The 7,578-nt window shown below is 36.1% G+C and overlaps 1 pseudogene; it reads left to right on the plus strand.

Annotated features, from left to right (window-relative positions):
• Positions 1-3,010: 3,010 nt before the first annotated feature.
• LOC118982187 (uncharacterized) lies at positions 3,011-3,083 on the plus strand (annotated as a pseudogene).
• The last annotated feature ends 4,495 nt before the right edge of the window (positions 3,084-7,578 follow it).

Here is a 7,578-nt window from a genome sequence, read left to right on the forward strand (position 1 = left end):
AATTTATTCATGACATCACAAAAAATGAAACACAGAAAGCAGGAAATCTCTTATTCATCGTATTAAAAATAATAGAATAGTTGTCATTAAAATAATTTAAAAAGACACTGTTGAAAGTCAATCTGTGTATTTCTTTCAATTGGCAAAAGAGAGACCATTTAAAAACTGATTACAATCTGGCAAAAAAAGTGGGTATGTGCTCTGGGATGTAAATTTCCCAGCTACAATTTTTCCTATCAAAGGTACCATATTGTAAAGGTTTAGTTTTCACTTTAGAGACAAAGACCTGCTTTCCCCCCCTTTTGTATTATAATCTTCAGACAAGAAGATTCATGTCCACAAACACGAACAACAATAAAGCTACCCAGGGCAGACGAAACGGGAACTTGGCAGGGGATGGTGTTGTTCCTGCCACGGCTACGCCACTTACATGATCCCTACTGGAAGCTGCTCCTTGGCTGAGACATTACTTCAATTTGGAGCAACTGAATACCAGTGAGGATTCATGTCCTGGTATAAAAATGGAAGTGCTGAGCTAAAGTCAAATAAAAGTCAGAGCTCCAGGAGAGCAGAAGAGAAAATTATTTCTGCTCCAACCCCTTGCTAAGAATACACACATTCATTCCAAATTTAATCTGAATTTAGACTGAATAGGGTGTCAGATATGTTCACATTCAGTACGAATATGATACTAGGGGAGAAATTTTACATTATTAGTATTTTTACCATAAAACTGCTGATCTTCCATTAATCTAGGCAACTTGATTACAGGGGAGAAGGAGAATGTAGCATCACTGGTTTCTTTTTCAGCCAGACAAAAAATTGTGTCTTGAGTATTTGATGACATAGAGAAGATGCACTCCAATCTATTAAGCCAACAGGACTTTCAGAAGATGGACTAAAACCATACTCCCTCCTCTGAACAGTTAAAGGGCAAAAATTCAGCCTGGAACTGGGGTGTTTTTATAAATCTCCAGGAGTCCACTGTTTAAGTATCCTGGTGACTCCTCCAGAGTCCCTGTTTTCATGTGTGAGTGGCAACAGGTCTGATGAATAGCATCAGATAGCCTCGCGTTGTGTCACGGTGGCACCCGTGTCCAATGAAATTGACTTCCTGCAGGAAGATGCCACTTAATGTGGAATTATCTAGACCACCAGCCTAAACCCAGTTGACTTGCCATCTGCTCCACAGTGAAACTGGCACAGTCTCTAAGAGAAAACATACTGCCATCCTAAGTAATGACCTTTGGGATGAAAAGTCAATTGACCATGGTAAGTTACATTGATTAATTGTTGATGTTAAAACCAAGGTTGCAGGCCAAAAAGAAAAAAATTGTAATACATTAGTGCATCCGGAGTTTTCTTTCCAATCTGAAGTTTTATGCTGAAAATGATTTTAGGTTATTCACTAAGGAGCTATATTTTTAGAACTCACATTTATAGCAAAACGCCTATATCCATAGATACTTAATACTAAAATCAGGTTTAGGAACTGAATAATTACATGCTGCCAGGTCTTGAGAGAGAATGCTAATTTAGTAGTTTTTATACACACACGCACACTCACAGACACACGTACACACATTTGCGCTTACACTTACCATATTGTGACATGTCTGAACACCTTAGATACCGACCTAATTTAAAGCAGTCATTTCTCTGCTGGGGAAAAGTGACCTCTGTAGCTACGCCCATTAACTGGCATCAGTGTACTCCTCTTAATACAGTCCCCTTTCAAAGGGATCGCCATGTCTGCCGGGCATCACCGCAGGAACACAGAGTAAACTCAGTAATTTTCGTCTTTTATTTAATAATACATAAAATAATCTTCATGAACCTCTAAGGTTGTAATTGAGTGATATCAGCATTCTACAGCCACCAAAGCTGTATTGTTCTCATTGTGTGTTCCTTAACCACCTCTCTACGATGTGTTGCTGCATGTAAGTTGGTCTCTGGCTTATCAGGTATCGTTGGCTTATAGTTATTCTTACATTATAGCTTAAGTCTAGAAGTCCAGTTTACAGTTGTTACACAGAAAAGATCAGGTTTTCTTTGGACTGTACTATGTTTAAATTTTGTCATATTGGAATAGGAATTACTATATATATGACCTGAATGTCATCGACAATCTGAAACTTCTTCCCTTTCAGAGGTGATTCTAGTTTGGGGAAAAGCCAGAAGTCATAGAGTACCAAATCTGGGATGTAGGGGACCTGAGTCACCTGGGTGATTTGATGTTTTGCCAAAAAACTCTGCACTACAGATGATGCATGAGTGGGTGTATTTTTCTGATGAAGTTGCCAATCACCAGTTGCCCATAGATGCAGCCTTCTGAATCATCCGAATAGTTTCCACAGAGGAATGTTCAAGCTTAATGGAAAATTTGGTACAGATTCATTGCTTTATTAACTCAGTCATTTTGAATGTTATGGCCACACAGTACACATGCTCACTCAACGGTATGTACCACCCTCACTGACAAGTACAGTGAAGTCATTGTTCATGCATGCACTTTCCAGTCCACTCTCCTTGGCTCCCAGGTTACATTGATGCTGCAGAAACTGTTCTCATTTGAGAACCGTCGATGGGATTCAAGAAAATATGACAGGGCAGCTGATGGCAACTGGGAGAATTGTGTGAGGTCCTAAAGTGCCTCCTTTGAAGGGGACTGAGGCATCGTTGTCCTATGTACAATGTTTCCTGTATCTTGTATTTTCTTCAATAAATGTGTCTATTTTTCATGTTACATGGCTGGATACCTTCTGGGCAGACTATATCTATGTACATATATGTATATACATATGTATATATATGACACGTACAGACACAACAATAATATGGTGATAACTAGGAGGAAATGGAGGTGGGGAGGTGGAAGAGGACAGAGGAAGGATGGAAAGAGACTTCACTTTGGTGACTGGCAAACAACGCACTGTGCAGGGGTTTTTTTGAGTTATACACTTGAAGTCTTTATAGTTTTATTAACCAATGACACAAATAACTTCAGTTGAAGACTATACTTTCAGGGATCATTTCTATAGTTTGTTACAAATAACTTCAGTTGAAATACTCATCACATTTGTTTAAGGATTTTTGCAATGAATCTATTCTTAATCTCAATGAGAGGTGAACCCATGTTCAGGGTGGGAGGCAGTTCTACTTTATAAAAGCTGCAGAGAGACACAAAACAAATCTAAATGGCCCTTGGTCAGACACGGGCAGGTGCACCAATAAACCCCACAGTGAGAGATCTATAATGATGAGATATGTTATGGACTCGTTGGCTTCAAGTCCATTAATTGTGGAGAACACTGAGAGCAATTAGAGTTGACATTGATAGACCCTCCTACTCAGCACTCTAGGTGGAGGAATCCTCTCCACCAACTGCTTTTCAAACAGGACCCTTAACTGTTTGTATAACATGTCTGGCTCCTTAAAGAAGGAAGGTATCCAAATTAAATCTAAGCAAGGAGGCTGGGTTAGTTCTGAATTAAAGTTTTCCTCTAGGCCAGAAGGCAAATGGCATTTGGAAAAGAATTGTAGGATCATCCTTGGAAACCCTTCTGCATGTTTTCTTTACAGATATTCAGAAAGAAATTTATAAAACTTAAGGGAGGCAAACTGTGTTGGCAATTTCTTAAAATTGCTCTTTTGTTTTTATCATTGTCTTTGAAATATGTGCTTGCCATCCATGGAATGTGAAATATAAATAATTGCTTTCTATTTCTTTTTATTACAGAAGATTTTGCAAATGCATATTTGTGTATGTATAACAGATACATTATGGAATAAAGGCAAAACAAAGCAGAAAAATACCCTTGGTGGTTGCTGAAGTTATGCATTGTATTTCAGTTTACGCATTACTCTGAAGACAATGTGGAATATTTGACACAATGAAAATGTATTTTAGTAATTCTGATTCTTAAACATGTAAGAACTACCGATTACAAAAAGAATATTAAAAATAAAATAAAATAACCCTAAGAATTACTTCATTTTGTTGTTTGCTTAATAAGATTCCTTACCTAAAATAAATCATATTGTATACATGGTTAAAAGATGATTTTCACTGGTCTTAAATGTGCTTTCTTTTTATTAATAGTTTGAAAAATTTGATTTGTCCTACTATCGGTCAAATTCTTTTGAGAATGTAAAAATTTCCCTGTACGCCCCTATTTTTATATGCCCCTGCTTTATTACCTAAAATCCAGTTTAAAAGTATTTGTTGACATTTCTTTGAACATGCTTGGGACAAAGTACATAATGATGCAAATTCTTTAGGACAACTGCATCTCTGCTTCACAGTAAAACTGATGTACATGAAATTGGTCTCTAGCGTATCATGCAAATAGAACCCAAGTCGATCCAAATTCTTGCAACTTCCAGATAACGTTAAAGTGATACCAAGACAAGAAGCAATGTTTTTGTTCAGCGTATGTCTCTTCTCACAGCCACTTATATATGCTCTCCAAGACAGCAGTGCACAGAAAACCTCTTGTCTTCGCCCAAGGCTGGAACCCCATACCTTCCCTACCTCTCCCAGTTTCTATTACAGCTGTTGGTTTAGGTTTGGCTGCATATTTTTTTAGTGGCAGTAATATAAACAAAATAGGAGTTTACCACTTTCTCGTACAAAAGAAGCCTTCTTAGACTGTATCTTTCTGTTCCTAGGATGATAACAGCCTGTTAGTGTTATCACATGTGGATTTCATGTCCAAAGATGGGGAAGAACAAAGGCAAAAAGGAAATCTCTATCAGAAAAATTCAGAGACATTTTGTTCACTAAAAATAAGCTTTTGCCTAGAGATATGTCGCATACTAGATTAACCCCTTTCACTAGAATATTTATGAAAATGCTTATTTATATAACCGGATGTGATTTGTTTAGAACTTGACAGGATCTGTTTATTCTTTTCCTTATCTTGATTTATCAAAATTATACGAAGCCTGGAGATGTCTAAAGTATGTATTTATGTTTTTGTGACATAAGGTAAAAGTCAGTTCATTCCCAAATAACAGATCAATTCTTCTTAAGCATTTTTTTCCATTCCTCATGTAACACTTAAGCCGAGAGAATGGAACTGTAAGAAGAGGCACCGTGGACACTGGCTCACTACCCAGTGATCCAACTGGATTGTGCAACGAACCACTCCTCAGTGCTACCTTAATAGGTAAAATTCCTTTGAATTAAGTGCCCTCACAAATGAATGCATTCCTTTTTCCCCCTGCTTAATGCTAAAGCTTGAAATTAAAAAAAAAAGTCAGAATATATCTATTTGAAATTTCAAGGCTTAGAGGGGATAAGATGCTCTGAAAATGCATCCAAGTTTAGGGGTTTGCTGTAACACAGTTTCCTTCAGAGATCTCTCAGGAATCCGAGTTTACATGGAGAGGCTCCAGAGGACAAGGTAAAAACTACTTGTTTTTATCTGCCCATATCAGTTACAAGAATACCCAAGATGTACTGATCTAGCTAGAATCGCAAAGTTGTCTTTGACAACAGTTCTCTTCCATTTCATCCAAATACACCAGCAGAAAAGTTGGCAACTATTTATATCAATAAATTTCTCAGTGAAAGAAAGAATTTAGAGCTATTATATTACACAAATATTAATCTAGCCACCCAAGAAAGCAACTATGCAAATTTTGTAATAAAGGGCTATTTTATATATCTCTTCCAAGCCAATTATATGCTTAGGAGTTGATATATTTAAATATAAAGGAGATTTATAACTCAATAATACACTAAAATACTGAAGCACACTGCCTGAAATTCTTGTGTCCTCGGAACGCTTAATTGTTGAGGTTTTAATGTGCAGCTGACTGTGACTGCACTGTAAATACTTGTCCATTGTATCAATTTTGAAAAGTCGGGAAATATGTCCTTTGTGGATTAGAGACAAGTGGACACAAGTTTATAATCTTTACAGAAGCATCAATTTTATCATGCACAGCTGTGAAATTAGGTTGGGTGCATTTAATTAGGTTATTTGCACCATGTTGTTGAACCAAATGGATGCTCATTTTAACATTTCACTTTATTATTTTCTTTTAGATCTGTATAGATGTCTGGGCTAAATCAAGTGTGTAGCATGCAGAACAGACCTGACACTTTAAAATGTAAATTTTTACTGCTTACTCAAGAATGACTCTATTAATCTAGAGCAAACATAAAGTTGATATTTGTCATTTGGACTGGGATAAAATTTATGTGTATTTCCTTAATATAATTTATAAAAAGTCAAAATGTGCAGAAGGCAATTGTTCATGTTCTTAATTAGACATATTTTTACCATATTTTTCTTGCTTCTATACTTAAAAAAACATTCTAATGTGTGTGAATAAAGAGAAATACAGGCAGCCTTCACCGTCTATCTAGTACTCATCTCTCATTGCTTTATTTTCTGTAGTGCACTCCAAGTTTGGTCATGTACCTACTTCGCCCTTGAGGGAACTAAGGGGAAGCTGATTTAGCCACCAGAACCTGATATATCTAAGCCAATAAATGTATGGCATTGTCTTCATGAAATATTATCCATCCAGAGGTAGGCATGTGAACTAAGTTTGCCCAATTATAGTCTATAATTGGGGAAGAGATTTCTCTGTCTTTCACAAGATGTGAGCAGAGGACAAGGATTCACTTAATGGGTCAATAATCTTGGGACTGTCACAGTCCAAATCAAGGAAAAACTGACAGGTAAAGGATAACAGAAATTTTAAAACTGGGTACTCGACATCACTGAGCTATCAAATCTATCAGTCTTGGAACCTTTTGAGGTTCCTTGGAACCTTGTGTACTTTTGAGTTGCTTATTATGTATAATAAATATCCATATTGTTTTGGTTAGTTTGTCATTTTATTTTAGGCAAAGAAACTTTTTCCTTTAAAATACAATAACATTAATGGATGCTAATTATCATATAAGAATATACTGAAAAATAAATCAAAGACAATAAAATGATATATAAAACAGCAATACTTGGGAATGTTACTCCTGACATTAAGGTGTTAATGTTTCATTTATTTATTTACTGCATATACAGATTATATATTTTGTAAACATTTTTTAATTATTTTTAAAGAATTTATTTTTTAAGTGTATTTTATTGATTAGGCTATTATAGTTGTCTAATTTTTTTTGCTCCTGTTCATTCCCCTGTACCCTGCACCACCCTTCCAGCAACACTGCTTGCCTTAGGGGTCTATAAAACATGCAAGTTCTCTGGCTTCTCCATTTCCTATACTATTCTTAACTTTCTCCTGTCTATTTTCTACTACAATTTATGGTTCTTATTCCCTGTACCTTTTCTGCCATTCTCCCTCCTCTGACTCCCCACTAACAACCCTCCACATAATCTCGATTTCTGTGATTCTATTCCTATTCTAGTTGTTTGCTTATTTCACTTTGTTTTTGTTTTCATTTTGTGTTTTTTAGGTTCAGTTTTTGATAGTTATGAGTTTGTTGTCATTTTACTGTTTGTATTTTGGATCATCTCCTTTTTCATAGATAAGTTTCTTTAACACTTTGTACAATAAGGGCTTGGTGATAATGAACTTCTTCAACTTGAGCTTATCTGG

Source organism: Sturnira hondurensis, unplaced genomic scaffold (assembly GCF_014824575.4).
Source record: "Sturnira hondurensis isolate 20B ecotype Veracruz unplaced genomic scaffold, ASM1482457v3 Scaffold0025168, whole genome shotgun sequence".
In the NCBI taxonomy this organism is placed as follows: Eukaryota; Metazoa; Chordata; class Mammalia; order Chiroptera; family Phyllostomidae; genus Sturnira; species Sturnira hondurensis.